Source organism: Hipposideros armiger, unplaced genomic scaffold (assembly GCF_001890085.2).
Source record: "Hipposideros armiger isolate ML-2016 unplaced genomic scaffold, ASM189008v1 scaffold_866, whole genome shotgun sequence".
Lineage (NCBI taxonomy): Eukaryota > Metazoa > Chordata > Mammalia > Chiroptera > Hipposideridae > Hipposideros > Hipposideros armiger.
The window spans coordinates 351,274-370,727 of NW_017732216.1; the positions used below are offsets into that span (position 1 = coordinate 351,274).

Genomic DNA, 19,454 nt, shown 5'->3' on the forward strand with positions numbered 1-19,454 from the left:
TGCAAGGTTTCACAAGGCCTTTGTGCCCAATATTATTCTGTGGCTCTACCTCTGCTCATTCCTAAACTTTAGATGTCAAAAAAGATTTGACAGTAGTTATGATAATTAGTATTCAGTGATTGCTTACTATGGGCCAGGCTCTGTTCTAAGTATTAACTAGAAAAATCTAAATACTAACTAGAAAAATCGAATACACAGCTAGTATGTGGTGAAGCAGGTATTACAGACATCAAATCCAGGTGTTCAGATGCAGAGCCTACAATATTAACCACTCATTATTTTGTTTGAGCTTTAGTCAGTGGTCTTCCTTTTCCATGCTCCTCATTGGCCATCTTATCCAGCCAAAGCCTCACTTTGTCTATGGCTTCTTAAGTCCTTTCACATGCTGGGTCTCTCTTCTGAGCCACAGGTATACCTCACCAACTGCTCGCTAGACATCTCAGTGGGGTTCCATAACGGGAACCTCAAATTCGCCATCTTTCTAGTCAAATCTCACCTTTCTCCCTCCAAAGTTACCCCTCCTTTTTTGCTCCTTCTTTCCAGTCATTCATGTGTTTCTTCATGTGACATGTATAAGAACCTATAATGTGTGTGGCACTGTGCTATGTTGGGACTATAGTCCTCACGAAAGAGGACTTCTAGAGCTGCTTCAGAAAGTGGGAAGAACGATGCCATAAGTGTGTTCAAAGGGGGGGGGGAGGGCATTTTGAGGGGAATTAACGGCAATGTGTCTTTTACTGTAATGATTTTTTTAAATTTAAAATTCACTGTATTGTTTGACCACACCTTATATAAAAGTGAACAGAACTTGAGTTCTAACTCCTAGTTTCTACTGTCTCATAACTTCCGGGAACACACATTTCATCATGCCTTCTTCCGCTTTCTTCATTCTGTCCTTTCATATTAATCCCCACAAGGTATTTTATTCTCTACATTGTTCTTAAGTTAAATTCACTTGAAAGGGAATTTGATTGTCCTGGATTATCTTCCTATGACAGGTCACTGGCACACCTATAGGTGCTGTGGTAGGCTGCACCACCCCATGTGATATTCTTGAAATGTGACATTGCCAGCCCTTCATCATGTGGTGGGGTCTCCATTTCCTCCCCTTGGATCTGGGTGGGCCTGTAACTGTAGTGGCAGTGATACTGTGTGCTATCCAAGGCCGAGTCCTACCAGGCAAAACAGCTTCTGCCTGGCCTTTTGGGGATGCCAGGCCCCAAGCTGTAAGGACGGGGAAAGGCTACATGGAAGGTATTCCAGGTGACAGTTACCACTGAGGGCCCAGCTGACAGTCAGCACCAGCCTCCAAATTAATGAGTGAGCAAGATGTCAGATGTCCCAGTCCTGGCCTTCAAGCCACCCTAGCTGATGCTGAGAGGGGAACAGAGACAAGGTGCCCCCTCTGAGCCTTCCCTAAATTGCAGATTTGTGAGCAACATAAATCATTGTCAACATACTGTCATTGTTTTAAGTCACTGAGTTTTGGTCTGATTTGTTAAGTAGCAATAAATAACCAGAAATCGGTGCCTACCTTTGTTTTAACCAACTACATCCAGAGGCTAGCACATGGCACAAAGCAAGCTGCCTGTAAAGAATTGCTGCCAGGAAGACAGGTGCCATGATTAAAGGTCAATTATGTGCATTCTTTTAAAATGTTTAATCCTCTATAACATATAATAAAGCATTTTGCATGAGGTAAATGTCAAATAAATCTTTATGAATTGAATCGAAATGTGGTGTAATAGTAAGTACATGCATTTTTCTGTAAGATATGCTGAATTTCAAACCACAGTTCTACATGTTATATCTCTGTGGTAAAGAGCAAAATTTCCTCCCCAATCCATCAGTTGCCTCTCTTTTGAAACTGATGTAAGGGTTATTTACAGTGTGTGAAAGTGTCTAAGGGTGTGTGGCTCATCATAGATCTCTCGCTACCCTTACTCTCTCTCTCAAATTTTTAAGTAGAAGAAATAAGGATAAAATGAGAAAGACTGACCCCTGATTGCAAAAGATCTTGAATGCATGGTTAAGGTTTATTTTTTAGGCAATGGGGTTTCATGGAAGATTATAAAGATGTGATATGTGTAAGGCAATTTTTGAGAAGATTACTGTGGCTGTAATGTGTAGAATGAGAGATGAGACATACAAAAACCATTAGGAAGCTGAAGTCAGTGTCCAAACATATTAGGGTCTAAATAGTATCTTAAAAATGTAGCCCAAAGGATGTGAGGTCAGGATTAAATGGCAGGATGATCTCACAAAGGAAGTTTTCATAGATTTTGTTGCAGTCTAGGAGAAAGGTGGTAAGAGTGAAAAGAGAATTCCAAAATTGGTCCCAATAATTTGACAGCATTTATTAAAAACTGTCCACATAGGTTACCCTATGATCTAGCAATCTCATTTCTAAAACTCTGTCTTATAAAGAAATGATAGCAAAAGTACTTAAGGTTATACATGCAAAGACTATTACTGTAGCCTTGCTTGTGATAGCACAATAACCATCAGTAAGGTAATGGTTAAGTAAACTAGTATATCTATACAGTGGAATAATATGAGAATAAGGTAAAGCTAAATAAACTGCCATAAATTTTAAGTGAAAAGAACAAGTTATAAATCAATATATACAATGTCATCTCATTTTTGCTAAAAGCAAAAGCAAAGCTTAAGTGTCAGAAAGGAAAAACACTAAAATTAATGCTGTTTTCCTCTGATGACTGGGAATTGAAGGGGGTGGGGGAAGAGTGGTCTTAAAATATTTACTTTGAATAATTTGCATAATTTTACCTTTTGGTGTTCTTTTTTAAAAAAATAAAATCATTTTAAGTTCACAACTTTCATACCATTACAGGCAAATAGTACCATTAACAGAAAGAGTCAAGTCTAAAATGATTGTCGGATTCAGGGAAAAGATGATGCTTTCATGTAGATAGATTCTTGTGTATTTGGTAGAAAGGGCTGAATTGTGGTTGGCATTGTGGAATCTTGTTGGCATCAGTGAGGCTGTGCCTGAGCAGGCCTTCTTGGTTCTGGTCCTGGTAGGGTTCAGACAAGAGATGTGGTCTGTCTGGGTAGAGCTTGCAGCTAGATCGCAAGGTCAAAGGCAAGACTCCTGAGCCAGCATCCCGGAAACAGCACCAGAGATCTTTTCTACTTCTGCCTAGGTCCCAGGATTGGAGGGAATAACTCTTTCTGGCACAGCTTGTTTACCCTAATGAGTAGCTCATGTCATCTTTGTGGTTCCCTAATAAGTAACTCTTGGCCTTCTAACCATATGAATGTTGGTAGGTAGTACAACATCCTACTGATGAAATTAACCTTCATAAATGTATCTATCCCCACCTTGAAATTACTTATATTTTAAAATCTGGGATATACCTATATTCATATCTATATTTATATTTATATTCATAGCATCTATGTCATCTATATGTTTATCTAGATAGATGGACATAGATAGATATCCCTGTTTGCATATTATCATATGAAACAATCAGTCTTTATTAACATTTAGCCTTGAACAATACTGGATATTGGAACATATTAAATATAGGGTAAACATATTATAAAAATGAATTCCACATGGGGTATTACAGTGGTTACGTTATAGAGCAAGGCTTTTATTACAGAATTACTGATTGCTCTTCCAGATGGATTTAAATTTATGGCTCTAAGGAAATTTTTGCAAAAAGGCCCCTTCTAGCTTGTTGACCCTAGAAATGTGCTTATCACAGCTCCTTTTCCCTTTATGGTTTCAAAATGCTTTGGGCAAAAGCAACACTGTGTATTTTATTAAGTGAATATTATTTCCAAGCCCAGTAATGAGTTTTTTAATACATGAAAAGCCTCCTTTAAAAAATGTTCAATATTTAATACACATTGCATTGGACAAGTATTAAATAATACATTCAAAATTTTTAAAAATACATATGCAATGTGATTCACAGAAGCCTCCACAATATTTGTAATTTTACTATTGTCAGTTTCCTTTTATTTATCCTCTCTCCTGTAGATTCTGAACAGATATAGAGATAATAAAAAACCATGTAATGAAGCCTTTTTTTCCTTTACAAATCTGGAAAAATGGCATGGAATTTAGTTAGTTTCTGAAGATCCCACAGCCTTTCATGCTGACATAATATTCTTAGATCCTGGGATGTGTTGCCTCATTTTTCTACTTTTCTTACACATGATATTTAGAAATAAAGAATTTATACAGACCCAAGAAGTTACGTATATTCTTTTTTTTTATTTCTGCAATGAGTCCATATGCTATCTCATAACTTAATAAAAATGTTGCATTTCAAGTAAAGAATTTTAGATTGCTTTAACTTTGTCTACCTCTTATTTACAAACAGAAATACCAGTCTTGGTTTACTGGCTTGTCCTCATGGAGTATATGCTTCCAAGCTATTCTAAAGTGAAAACAATTACTTCATGCTCCTGTTATTAATCTAGTGCAAGTAAGAAAGTGACAGGAAGAAGGGACGCTGGTTTTCTGACGATCAGAAACAATGTTGAGAACATGCAGGCCTGCTTCAAATTTTAGTAACTGGTACCTTATTTATTCCATGATTCAGTGTAGCTGAGGGAAACAAAATCACAAATTTCTCCATAATGGTTTTGCTAAAAAGGTGAAGTTGGGAGTAGACCCTGAATCTGAATCTCTTAGGAATTAAAATCACATCTAATCCCTGTTCCTTTTGAGTAGTACTGCCAGTTTGATGATAAGATGGAAGACAAAACAAAAAAACTATTGCAAGTTTAAAATCTAGTGGAACAATATGGATAGTTTTCCAGAATCTAGTTAAATAAAAAACAAATAGAGTTCTTATTAATATGAAGTAAAAAAAAATTTTTTTTTCAAAAGAATGATGGAAGGTCCAAGAATCCAGGATAGGAAAGAAGTAAGCATGATGCCTTCATACAGGGAGGTTGAAACAACCCATCTGTTAGTTTGAGTTGTTTTTCAGTGTGGTGATGGATTTCAACAATCCATCCAAACCCTTTCACCCAGTTTCCTCTCTTTACCAATTATAAGCATTTGTGAGATAAAGCAATATGGGCAAGATGAGAAAGATAAACGGTTCTCCAGTGGTTTCCATGACCTTTATCATTAGAATCTTGGCTCTTATTAATGCTGATGATAGAAGAAGAGAAATGTTTTTAAATTGGGTGAACAGTCATTTAACTACTCAGGAAAACATTTGGTAATTGGAAAAAAAACTGTAAATATTTGTCTCTGTTCTTTTTGATCTCACAAGTGACCTTGTTCCCTTTGCTGTACCTAAGAGAAAAAAATCCAAGAGATGATGCTGAGTGGGTTGCAAGCTCCAGAAGATTGCTATCATGTATTCATCTTTATACCCTATGGTGTTTGCTGCTTGGCAAGGTTTCAATAAATATTTGCTAGGTTTCATTTAATTCATTGAGTAAAAGGGGAGATATAGTTTTTAGAAGCCAAAACAATTTTATTTTTTTATTTCGTTTTATTTTTTTTTAAGCTGAGCCATCCTGCCACCTGTTGGCAGCTCAGGGGCTGCTTGGCTCAGGCCGGGAATCGAACCGCTGTTGCTCAGAGCTCAAACTCTTGAGCGAGCTCTTAACCAACTGAGCCACTCAGTCGGCCCTCAAAACAATTTTAAAATGTTGATAACTTTATCTAAATACATCATTCAATCTGTGTTCATGGATCAATAGGAAAGGGAGAATTAGAGAAGGGAAGTCAAAATATAATCTATGGGTGGATGTATATTATTTGGGAGTATCTTTGCGATCTACTTTTCCTGTCACTTGTGGGAAACATCACCAGCATCAAAATAAAGCAGTCATATGAGGATATTGGGGCAGGGAGCAACTTCCTTCGGCTACATGCTTACAAGTCCAAGTTACATCAGTTATTGTAACCCTTTTGGCATCTCTCCCCCACTTGAGTCACTCAGCCCCAGAGGAGTAGGGGTAACTCTCCCATTGGTGTTTTTGGGAAGTAGGCTGGCTCTGTGTAGTTGGGAGCCAGCTGACCTCAGGAACTACACATCCTGCTCTGCTCCTTCACACTCTAAGTTGTGTAGAGGCAAGACCCTTGTGGGGAGCTGTGTAGTGACTGGTGGGTAAGTCTACCTAATTCTGAACTGCGGGTTTAGGAAGTCTGCTGTTGTCATGCACCTAAGCCATGTCCTCCTTTATCAGCTCTATCAGTAACTAGGGTGGCATTTTTATCTCTTCCTGCCAGACTTCCATGTCTATCTTTTCATTGTTTACAAACTTGATTGGAAAAAGAATAATTTTTAGTCTGCCTTAAGACCTATATGGGTACTGGGCTCCGGCAACTCTATATAGTTGCATCGGATAATCTTAGCATTCATTTATTCATTTAGCCACTCACTTAGAAATAGTTATTGAGCCACTAAAATATGCCACACACTGTGGGAAGCCCTGGGAACCTACTCACAAGAAGTTCAGCATGTAATGTGTTTTTAAAGCAATTTGACAAGTGGGTGAGCACACAGCTTCCCAGGAGGTAAGAGAGGCTGAGCTGAGCTGAGCTCTTCAGTTTTTTGGTGTTTTCTTAACTAAATCATGACCTTGTAGAATTTGGCCAGGAGGTAGCCAGGTCTACCTGACCTACCTGATCTTATCTGTCCTACTTAATCAGAGCTGAGGCTAAAGCGGCAGACAGGGGCTTAATTCTGAAAGACCCCATGTAAAAGCCAGACTAAAAGGCCCCGGGCTCTGCCAGGTAAGTAACAGGCAACTGCTTAAGAGATTGGAGGAGTGATACGGTCAGGTTTCTGTCTTAAGTAGGTCACTTGGATAGCTTGAAAGACTGAGGAGGACAAGCCTGAGGAGACCAATTTGCAGATTGTTCCAGGTGAGAGATATAAAAATGTGATGTAGCACCATCTTTGATTAATTTTGTTTTCCATTTTTTTTGTTTTTCCCTGTTGGTAATCCTGAAATTTTGTGGGATAGACAGTAAGGGAGACATGAACTACCTCTGGTGATGATAATAATGATGAAGAAACAAGATGAGAGGACTACAATTTATTGAGTTCATGCTCTGAACTGCCACTAGGCTAAAATGCTTTTGTTCATTAGCTCACTTTGTAGTCACTAAAAATGCATGAGGTAGACAGTATTATTCTTCTTTTCATTTTGTAGATGAGAAAACGAAGGCTTTCTGGAGAAAAAAATAACTTGCCCAAAGGTGCAGAACCAGCAAGAAGCAGACCTGGGACTTAAACTCCAGCATGTCTGACTTCAGCTTCCATTCTGATAACTCCGTGCTTTATAAAAAGCTCCATAGCACTTTACAGAGCACTTTCTTACAGTGTCTCATTAGAGCTTTAATGGGATCCTTAGGTTAACGTTAAATTCACACCAAACAGAGGTGCTTATTCTCATTTAATAGAATCAACTGCTCGTTAAAATAGTTTGTGATATATATTGAAATGACAAAATATATTGCTCATTATTTGTGCATAAATGATCAGTTTGGTGCCTTCTTAGCCAAATTTTAATAGTCAAATGTCTTTACCTTGCCATTGAACAGATACATACAGAATGAATTTTAATGTTAACTTTAAATAAATAAGCGAATATTGTGTCAAATATAATTAAAACATAATAAGACAAGTGATTTATAGTTTTAATTCTGCTATGGATTATTTATTTGATATTCAATAAATGCTGACTAAGCACCTAGTGTGTGTTATGCACTATTGCTTTTAAGTGTGTGGAAGATAATAACCAATAACTTGTTTAGGTTTGCCATATCACAAAGACTTTAGCTCAGTTCCATCGCACAGATGTCCTCAATATCTGCTCTTAGAATAAATAACTCCAGGGAAAGAAAGCAAAGGAAGTATATTGTATGGGCCCAAGAATCAAATTAATTAAATTAAGTTAAATCATTGCGCTACTTTAAATTTCCTAGTGTTAGTCTTTGGAAATCATTCAGATTAGGTTATTTTGCCCCCATCCGCATTAATAAGGGAAAGGTGATGGTGTTGCTTTAAACTCACTTAGCATTAGCTTAGATAAATGAGACAGGTATCTATCCAGGATGGCAAGTGTTTCAAGATTTTTGTTAGCATTATTTATTCCATACCCCCTAGTTTTGAATAGAAAGCCCAAAATACCATAGTGAAAAACTTGTCATTCTTTGTGCATAAACTTATGCTTGTTATGAGTAAAGGAATTAATGATAAAGGGTGATTCCAAAGCACACAGCTAGTCCTGGCTGGAATTGGCTACAGTGAGAAATTACAGATCTGTAGCCTTGCTTTACTTTCAGAGATAGGCTATCTCTCCCAGAGGGCTCTGGTTCATCTGATCTTAACTCTCTGCCCCATTCCCACCCCATGACCCCATAACCACACCTCCTTGGGCAAAAGTGCCAAGGAATGTGAGATGGCAGTGTTCCTGCGTTCTTCCCTTGGCTAAGGAGCAATGTTATGGCATAACTATTGGGCTTTCAGGATTTCCACTTTGTTCAACTGTTATGCTTTCTTGTGTCCTGACTCTAACTATTTGAGAGAAAATGTAGGGTTTAATTTCTGTTTTAGCTGCCAAGATTCCCCCCTGCTTAGGCAAAGGAAGGAAAAATGGTGTAAGTGTTGAATTATTACCTGCTTGCTTCAGAAAACCATACTTTCCAGACATGAATAAATATTAATAGTATGTGGGTAAACTTATCCCCAATGTGTTAGATTTTTTTTTTTGAATAATTGGATAATTCTAGCAGGAAGCATACTGAAAGAATTTTACCTGTCTGGTACATTTTTGAGGCTTTGTTTAAATGACTATTTGATAAGACAACCAAATATTTAGTTTTATAGTGTATTACTATTAATAATAATAAACATACTAAGGAGAGATGACAAAGATGAATTTAAAGATAACCCCAATTTTATTCCAGAAAACTCTTTCCCTAAATTAAGCTTCTTAAAACAACCAGAGAGAAGCTAATTGATCGTATTTCAATCTTCCTTTCCTTTTCCAACTCTCTCACAGACTATTGACTTAAGTGAGGCAAAAATTAAGAATAAAACCTTCAAGCAAAAAACCTTTATAATAATGTAGTACTTACGGGGTTATTTAAAAGAAAGGGTGGTCTATATGTCCCTTTCAATGGAAAATGACTGCTCACCTTGTGCTATTCCAAGCATTTACCAATACTCTTGTCTTCATTAAGTGTTCAAAAAGATGAGAACCTTTTGCAACTATTATCTTGATATATTCCTACAGATCTTTCCTTTTGATGGTGTAAGAATCTTCATATATCACCAAAGCAGAAATGTACTGAGTTAAGAATCTGTATCTAGCTTATCAGATAAAATCTCAGTGTTTTGTATGTTTCTTCTGCACTGATTTGTGTTTGTGACAATTACCTAGATTATGGAAATCTGCGGGCTTAAGCAAGTCTTTTCCTTTTCAGTATTTCTATTTTCTAACCTATGCACTATTGATAATACTAAAAACTAACTAAAAAGCTTCTCAGGAGTATACTACAGAATAGTCATTCTTTGAATTTATAGATTAAATAAATCTATAATGTTCTTAGCATAAGCACCAGAGGCTATCAAGAGACAATACAAAGGTAAAGAGTCTACAAGTAGAAACACAAGGAATAAATCTTCCATGGTTTCCAGAACACTGAGGTACACTGAATTTTTTATGCATCTATGACTAAAAAAGCTAAACTGATCTGTGGCATTTCTTTCAACATTATACATACTCTAAAATGTCCAATAAAGTTTGTATCTGTTAGGATACTGTCAATCACAAGTCCATCAATTGAGTTTAAACTGTATGGAAGGTCATTGATGCATATAATGTACACCATGGATTCACGGGGCCTCAGTTGATGAATCCAGATGTGTTTCCTCTCTGAGATTTGCTGAATAGTCTTTGTCTTAAGGGTAGTTTCCCCCATAATTGCAAGATAACTGCCAGCTGCAATCAGGGCTACATGCTTTTTTCTTCCACTTCTGGTGTAAAGGAGACTTGTTTCTTGAAGAATCCCCTAAGGATAAGGAAACATTTCCCCCTGGAAATCTCTAGCAAAAGCTCTTTGAGCCTGATCAGTCTGATTTGGGTCACATGTCCACTCCAGAAACAATCATGGGTAAAAGTTATGGGATAACACTTTGACCTATCAGGCCACTGAGGGGCATGGTGCATGTCAGAAAAGGATGGATACCTAAATAGTATCACAGTTCTGTTGGAAAGAAAGAACAATGAATTCTGTAGGTCATCAGTAATGTCCACTCCAGAGTTCTTAGGAGGAACATGGCTATACTGTAATAAAAAATGATCATCAACACCCAGCAACACTGGAAGCTACCAAATGAGTCAGATAAAAGATGTATTTATAAGTAGAAGTGCTGACCCTGATTCCTGAGCCCCATGGCTGACAGTGTGCCTGTCAGGCTGTTTCTGGTCCAGGCTGCCAAAGGGAAATTTGCAGACAAAGAAATGGGTTGGAGGATGAGAGGGTACAGCTAAGTATTTCTTCACTTCTCAAGGAGAGGAGAGAGCATGGCTACATGTTGCCTGCAAATGGGTAAGTAACAGAGCAATGATTCTGTGATTGATGGCTGTGCTCTCAAGTATCCTTTGTGTCCGAGCTTTTTGCATCACAACTACATGTGACGATCCTTCCAGGTGCATGAGACTAAGAATTGTCAAGACAATGAGATTGTCAGTAGACAGTTTCAGGCATCCCAAATGGGATATTTGAGTCTGCAGCAAAGCAAGAGACTTGAAACCCAGATTTTTTTTTTTTAAGATAAAAGTATTTCTAAATTTCTCTCTTTTTTTGTTCCCTCTAATATACCAAGAGGTAAGGCCGGGTCGATTTGATTATAGTTTTAGAAAAGGGGTGTTTGAGTCAGATAGGAAAAGGAAGCTAGGAAAACTTTGTCTTTTGAGTCCTGCTGGATTTCCAGGTATGGAAAGCAGGCAGTCGGCCTTGTGCCCTGACTTCCAGGACTGCAAGGGGGGTAGAGCACTGTTAGACTGAGGAGAACCCCCAGGGTCTGTTCTGCTTCTTGCTTGGGATGCTGGAAGGGGATCCCCTCACAGGACCTGGGTTGGTGTATTTGTTTCTGGGGCTACTATACCAAACTACTATAAACTGAGTGGCTTAAAACCACAAAAATGTATTATATCACGGTTCTGGAAGCCAGAAGTCCAAAGTCAAGGGATGGGCAGGGCCTCTGAGCTCTGCCTCTCCCAGCGTCTGGTGGCTTGCTGGCGATCCTTGGCATTCTCTGCCCTGCAGCTGCAGCACTTCAGTCTCTGCCTGGGTCGTCACATGGCGTTCTCCCCTCATGCGTCTGTGTGTCTGTATCTCTTCTCATGACACCAGTCACATTGGATTAAGGGCCCCCTCTAGCCCTGTATGACCTCATCTTAATTTAACTAATTACATCTACAGCAACCCTATTTCCAAACAAGGTCACATTCTGAGGCACTGGTTATTGGGACTTCAAATACCTTTTGGGAAACATAATTCATCCCTTAGCAGGTGGTCACATGAAAGTAAAAGCTGTGTGGATTAGACAGAGACAGGCCTGGAATTTAGCTTTGTTCCGGGCTGTATGGACAGACTAAAAAATTCCTACTTGCCCCAGGAGGGGTGGTATAAGTTTGCTGAAGGTCACCAAGTACAGGCCAAGTAGCTCTGGGGCTGGAGGTTGCAGAGCCAAACATCTGACCTGGGAACCATTAGGGAAGCACAGTCAGACCTGAGGTGGGATGCACAGCACCACCGAGGACTGAGGAAGGATTAGGTTCTCAGGAGAAATTCCTGGGCCCAGATGAGCTGGGAGAAGACCATAAATTACGAATTACACCAGCTGTGGCCTTCAGCAGCAGATGCCAACAGAATCATCACTCCAAGGAGCAGCTGAGATCAGCCACTGCACAGAAGGGACCAGCAGAGATCCAGGCAGCATGGTAGAGATCCCAGAGCCGTGCCTCCTCTCAACTACACATCCACACTCAGATGTCATCGTGGGGTTAACAGGGAGAAAAGAGGGCTCTGAAAGTAACCCCAGCAGAGACCAAGTCACCTGAAGAGACAGGTAAGACTACTGGGTTGAACTAAATCTCTACCCTCTGTCCGCACCCTACCTACCTCCCCCCATGTACCTACGTGTACACACCCCACATACTACACACCACACACACCATACTTTTCCCTACTCTGATGCAAAGTAAAAAAGAAATAGAGAAAAACACCGTAAGAGAAACTAATACCTAACTTTACCAGCTAAGGTTCTGGCTTCAGGAAGTGGGCTGGAAAGGTAATCAGCATAGTTACAAGGAACCTGGATTGCTTTTATTTATGGGGCTAGAAGGATCATCCCAACTTGCTAAATATAGGATTTCCTGACAACTGAGATTCAAACTCTTCTTACCATGCCTAGTAAACCTGTTACGCCATGGAAGTTATATGATTTTTCAGTCCTGACATTTTTGCCTGCCAGCAGTTTGGAAATGGAAATAAAACCTGGCGTTTTTAACTATTAGACAGCCTGCTGCCCCTCACCCCTGCCCCCAGGTTACTGATGTTTTTCTAGGTACAGTACCAAGATGAACAAGTTCAAGTACAACTTCAAAAAAATGTGATAGCACTTGTCAAACAAGGTCTTAATTTTAGTGTTATTATTGCCATTGTACCTCAGTAAAGATTCGTTGTCATTCAGTCTGTGTTGGTTAATTGTGTGTCAATTTTAGGCCACAATATCCAAATATTTGGTCAAACACTAGCCTAGATATTGACGTGAGGGTATTTTTTAGAAGAGAGTAACGTTTAAATGAATGCACTTTGAGTAAAGCAGCTTACCCTCCCTAATGTGGATGGGCCTCCTACAATCAGTTGGAGGCCTTCAGAGAAGAAAGACAGACCTCCCCTGAAGAAGAGGAAATTCTGCCAGCAGACTGCCTTTGAACTTGAACAGCAACATCAATTCTCTTCTGAGTCGCCAGCCGCTGGCCTACCCTGCAGGTTCTGTTAGCTAATTCTTTAAAGTAAATCACATACATTTATTTACTTAGTGATAAAATAAATCATATATATTTATGTTGAACCCCTTCTCAAGGACCCACCAGCCAGCTCTGAGCTGGAGGCCTGACCACTGCTCCTTTGAAGCCAGTGGCTGCTCCTTCACGGTACTCCGCCCAACAGGCTGGTGATGTGGCCATTTGTCACACAGGTGCTCCACTCTACCTCCTGCCTGCAGGGCCCCTCCCTGGGCCTGTGACACCACTCACTCTGGAACTCTTCATGGTGCATGTTTCCCAAGAGGGTCCTGTAATGGGTGTATCTGAGGGCAGCCCCATGCCAGCTGTACTAGGAGGCAAGGTGGAGATAGGGATGTGGAATATATATGGGGGTGCCAAAAAATGCATATACATGACTTGTATTCAATTCATCTTTTGTTATTGGTATATAGTATTACAATTGTAATACAGTTTTTTCCTGTCTTAAACTGTGTATACATTTTTTTGGCACCCTCTGTATATAGTCTCCAAATTTTCTATTTCTCTGGAGAACCCTAATAAGAATCTTTACACATTCTCCCATTGAAATCATGGAAGAGCTAATCTCTTGGGTTCCCTAGCCCAGTGTCTTGGTTCTTAGGAGAACTGAGTCTGGTCTGGCCCAGAAAAAGCATGCAAAATCCATCAAGATAGTAAGACACCCATTTCTTTGGATCCTATCATAGGAGTTTCTGAAGGCAGACCTGATTAATCTCAAGCTCACCCTGGAAGCTCAGAATCATTTGGGATCCTAAAAAGGGACCCGTGTAAGACCTAAAAGGAGACTTTCCCTGAAGTCTTCAAGGAAGAAGAACTTCAGAGACTATCTTGGAACTAACCCTGGTCCTTGAATTGCATTCTGCCAACTAACACATTTTGTCTGCTGAGGTCTGAAGGTAGAACCTTGCCTGACCCTGGAATTTGTCCTAATGTTATGCTGCTATCTTAATTACAAAGTGAGTTAATATTCTTGACAACTTGTGGTACTGGTAAACTACAGTCCCATCCTTGTACTTGAGCAAAGGGACCCCATACTTTAGAGAGCCCCATTCTGGTCATGCCTCTCTAGCCTCCCCCTTTTGGATTTACTCTTATTCTTCCTTTCCCTTCTTGACTTCAAAGTGGGTACTCCAGATCTGGGAATTCCATTCCCAAATTCTTTGTTCATGGCCTGTGAAGAGCTGTTCTCTCAAAGATAAATATCCAGGTCTGAGAGGTGGCCATGGGGCAACTGTTTGTGGGTAATGTGGATTAATTTATAGGTGTGGGCTAGTGTGGGGTGAAACACAGTGTTAAGTGGATCTGGGATTGAAAAAAGAAGGGTCTCAGACAGGTCCAGAGTGAGCTTTCCCTGCGTTGCTATGTTGTAAAATGGAAATCTAAAAGGTCTGAAAATTCTAAATTAAACCTTATTTTACAGGTAGTTATGAAGCTATTTTAGATATTTTTATCAAAGTTGAAAGATAGAACATATTTACTTAACCTTTTTTTAGCTTTGTTTGTAACTTTTAAATATTTAGACATAGGGTGTTCATTTTTACTCTTGACCTTCTGTGTCAATCATTACAATATTGAAGGAATTTGTGGCTTGAATAAAGGTTTAGACTAGTTGACCACTGAGTCCCCTGCCAATTCTGCGATTCCACATGTAGTAGCTAGAGGCGGAAGAATATGGTCAGACTCTCTAGACAGTTGAAGGAAAACAAAGAAGAACAACCTCAAGCCACTAGGGCAAGGATGGTTTGACCTTAGTCCAAGTTTCCTTTTGGTTAGACTTTCTACTTGAACATGAGTTTTCTTCAAAGCTTCATGACCACTAAAGCCTGAGAGACATTTTTTTCCATGCCAGATGTGGTTACTAAATGAGGTTTGACAGCCCTCACCAACCTTGTGGGGTTTTCAGCTCCATGATTTATTTGATCAATGTGGATGCATCTTGAGAAATAAATTTTCAGACCCCACTGAGGTTTGTTTATCTTTGGGGTACACAGATAAAAGAAAAACAGAATAAGCCAAGCTATCTTCTAAAGGATAAACAACATCAGGGTTGAGAAAATAGTGGGTTTGTTTCCTGAGAGGAAGTATAGCATATCCATAGAGAATGTACTAATTATAATTTAGGACACCCACTTTGGTTTTTTGAGCATTTTAGGCAGCTTCTCAAAATTCCCTGTTATATAAATTCTTTAAAAAAACACACAACCCCCCCCCCTAGAATTTGAAACGAAGCTCTGCTATACCCACTGTCCCCCCCAAGTGAGAAGCAGTTACTGTAGTGGGATATCTCTGACTATGCTATGCGTTAAAGATACAGACATGCTTTCCATTTAAGATTATTAGACATGAATGAGACTAAGTGGCATTGAATTCAGATGGGTTATCTACCTTGTTTTTGTTTGTTTTTTACAGATTCTCATGGAGAAAACTTGGTTAGAAGTCTACATTTCTAAAGTTAAGAAGATTTATCATTGTGAACTAGATAGATCTGAACATTGGAAGGTACATGGGAAGGGAAAAGCAACAAGACCTGTGAAATAAAACTAACTTTGAGAAAAAGAAGCATCAGACCAGAGCTTGAGATAGATAGGAATGATTGTGGCTGATGCCAGAATTTCCTCAGGATTCACCCAGTCTGGTGTCAGCCTTGTGGAAAATGATATAAGAGAGCTACAACTTTGGAGCTTACCATTGGGTACCACTGCAGCACTAGCAAGGCCCACCTAGCAAGGGCATATCAGAGAGATGTCAGACTTTGGAGGACCCATATTCAACAGTAACAGTATGTGCTGTGGACAACATATGGCAATTGTGGTCCAATCAGTCTTTTACCTTAGTGGAAGCAGGACTAGTCCACTTGAGACAATATTAATCCCTAGAGTTCTTGGACTTGAGAGTAGATCCCAATGGGAGAAACTGGGCTAAATACTAATAGCTCATGCTGGGGGAGAGGGCAAAGTAAGTAACAACAACAACAACAACAACAACAAAAATCTATGTGACTATTTTGTAAGCATAAGAGGTCTGACAATTAAGTTCACGAACTTGTTGCAACAATGTTGCTAACCTTTTTTGATATCAGAGGAATTATTCATTATGAATTTGTACCAACAGGACAAACAGTTAACCAAGTTTACTATTTGGAAGTGCTGAAAGGCTGCTTGAAAAAGTTAGATGACCTGAACTTTTCACCAACAATTGATGGCTCTTCCATCATGACAACACACCAGCTCACACGGCACTGTCTGTGAGGGAGTGTTTAGCCAGTAAACAAATAAATGTATTGGAACACCCCCTCCTACTTACCTGATCTGGCCCCCAATGACTTCTTTCTTTACCTGAAATAAAAGAAATATTGAAAGGAAGATATTTGGATGACATTCAGGACATGAAGGGTAATATGATGACAGCTTTGATGGCCATTCCAGAAAAAGAGTTCCAAAGGTTTGAAGGGTGAACTAGGTGCTGGCATCGGTGCATAGCTTCCCAAGAGGAGCACTTCAAAGGTGACTGTAGTGGTATTCAACAATGAGGTATATAGCACTTTTTCCTGGGATGAGTTCGTGAACTTAATTGTCAGACCTTGTGTTTGAACTGAGTTTAGGAAGTATTGTATCATTCATTGAACATATTTCCTCCAAGAGGATCTCACTTTCTAGTCCCAGACAAGGGCCACCATATCTTTGTTTGCAAGGCCACCACATTTCCCTCTTATATTTTAATAAAAAGAAACACATACACACAGAATTAATTTTTTATGTCTTTTCAAGCAAGATTGGCTTTTCAGAATCCATTTCTATGAGTCAGCCTCCTATCAAAGAGTTTCATAAAGAGATCAACCTCAGGAATTAATAGTACTGTATAAAAAATAAGAAAAACTTTACCAAATAAAAATCAGGCACAGTTTATCAAAAAGAAGTAAAAGCCTAATGGTTCATAAAATTTAGTTTGTCTTATACTTATTAACTTAAATAATCTATGACCAGCCTATCTTCTCCTATAAGAGACATATTACTAATAAAGTGGACAAAAATCACTTTCTTTTCTACTCATTCTGAATGAATTCTTATAACTCAGTCAGTTAAGCAGTGTTATTATTAGTGTGTCTATAAAATCTGAGAGGCCATGGTCTCCAGCAGTCCAGATATTCTCAGCCAATTGTCATATACTTGGCTACCTCCACCTGGGGAACCATGGTCCTAAATATAATTAGCTATGAGATAAGAATTTGAAAAGGTGCAATATAAATGCTAGAGTATATGGGAAAACAATTTTTATCAAGGGATCCAAATTGTCCTTGAGCCTAATATTAAAAAAATAAAAAATTTTAAAATTTAAAAATTAAAAAAAATTAAAAGATGGGAGATATAAAGTGTTTAAATGTGGTATTCTCAGTGAGTGGCCTTTCTAATGATTCTATTATTAAAAAATGATAAAATCAGCAGCTGTGCTAATTTTAAATAACAATGGAATAATAAGCCTGTATTAAACCATTTCTATGTGTTTGGCACTGTGCTCAGTTTACAAACATATGCATATATTTATGAATGCATATATATATATATATATATATATATATATATATATATATATATAATTGTCCCAAACTAATAAGCAGCAAAACTGGCCCATGCCTTTACCCAATAAACTCTTGGATTTTGCCAATTTGCATATGCTCCATAAAAAGAGGGTTTTTTTTGCCTCCCCACCCTGCCTCCCACCCCACTTGTACCTATAAGATGGCAAATATGGAAACTTATTCCTATTTAGCATCCAAGAAATTTTAAAAAACTGCTTCTCTTGTGCATAAAATGATATAAGCTATCAAAGTACAAAACTTAACATCATAGGGTACAATACAAAATCTGTTTTCTAACCTTATTTTGAAGACTGTTTTAATAGGCTCATAGTTGTTTATCTACTAGACAGTTTTTCCAAAACTTTAGTCATTCATTTTTACCCTTCATGATTTTTGCCATATTGTATATTACCTGGGCCATTTTGTTTCTTTAAATTGTCTCACTGTTTAATATATAAGTTAATAAAAATAAATTTTACACTATTATTATAAATAAATAGGAGACTAAAGATAAATACACAGAAAATCATACAATTTATCCTATTCTAGTTAAATATTGTTGCTTGAGAAAGTCGTAGCCTGAAACCTACTCTCTCTTTCTTAAAAAAGGCAGATTGGGTTTTCTGATCAAGATGGCAGAGTAGGTAAATGCTGTGCTTAACTCTCCTCACGACCACATCAATTACAGCTGAACTACAAAACAACCATTATTGAGAATCTCCTGAAGTCTAGCTGAACAGAAGCCCTTCAACTAAGGACATACAGAAGAAGCCACCTCGAGACTGGTAGGAGGGGTGGAGACATGGAGCAGGTTGGTCCCACACCTGTGTGTGACCATTAATATATCTGCTGTAGAGGTACTCCCAGAGGAGTGAGGTGTCCCAGCCCCACACCAGGTTCTCCAGCCTAGGGTTCCACTGCCGAGGAGAGAAGTCCTCATAACTTCTGGGTATGAAAAATAGCAAAGATTGTGGCTGAGATGAGGGAAGCTGGAGTCCCAGTCCTTCCTCTTAAAGGGCCCATGTGCAGACTTACAGATAGACTCATTTGCTTTGAGTTTCAGTGCTGGGGCAGCAGCTGGAAAAGCACCAGGGACATATGGGGAGGAGCTGAGTTGTCTGACTCCAGAGCGAAAGCTAAAGGGGCAGCTTTTTCCCAGACAGAGGAGCTGGCACAATCCATTCTTTCTTTATTGAGTCCTTCCCTCTCCCAATGTGCAGATGCAGGCAGCCACCATATCTGAGTCTTCAATACCCTGGCTAACACTGTTCGTTTGTTGTACCCTGGTGATTCCCACCTAACTTTCGGACACACTCAAGCTGCTTCCAGTGGCTTTTCCATATAAATGGCCTGTCTTGGTTCATGCTGGAGACTTTCCTAAAATCTTTCAAATGTTCACAAAACCCAAACAAACAGCATCTGGCTTCAGAGTGTCCCATATGTCTTGCTGAGCAGCCCGAAGCCGGCACTAGCTACAGCTGGCATTGGTTCCCGGCTTGGCCTCTTAATGCACCTCCAAACCCAGTATAGGTGGTGGCCATATGTGGATTACTTTGTGGCTCATGCCAGGTAACCCTGGGGCTGGCATGCCCTGTGGCCAGCTTTGGACTGAGCCGGAGCATCACTTGGCCACCTCCAAGGACATCACATCCAATGGGCAGACTGGGCAGGCACTAGAGCCCTCCTAAAGTGACGTCTGCTCTGTAGGATCAACCCCTGCACAGCAGCTCATCCACTGTAGTCATGACCAGTCCTCATAACCAATCAGATCGAGAGTCAGTTCTTCCCTTTGAAGTGCATACAGCAACCAAGGTTCAACTACAAC

The 19,454-nt window shown here is 39.3% G+C and overlaps 1 protein-coding gene across 10 annotated transcripts in view; it reads right to left on the reverse strand.

Annotated features, from left to right (window-relative positions):
- The window catches only part of PHLDB2 (pleckstrin homology like domain family B member 2), a 245,504-nt gene that overhangs the window by 140,623 nt on the left and 85,427 nt on the right, over window positions 1-19,454 (reverse strand). Inside the window, exon 1 of one of the 10 annotated variants that reach the window (XM_019629710.1) lies at window positions 16,357-16,372. The exons of the other annotated variants lie outside the window; for them this stretch is intronic. The gene's annotated coding sequence lies outside the window, so the exon portion shown is untranslated. Of the gene's footprint in view, window positions 1-16,356; window positions 16,373-19,454 lie in introns of those variants that run through there. 10 annotated transcript variants of the gene reach the window in all.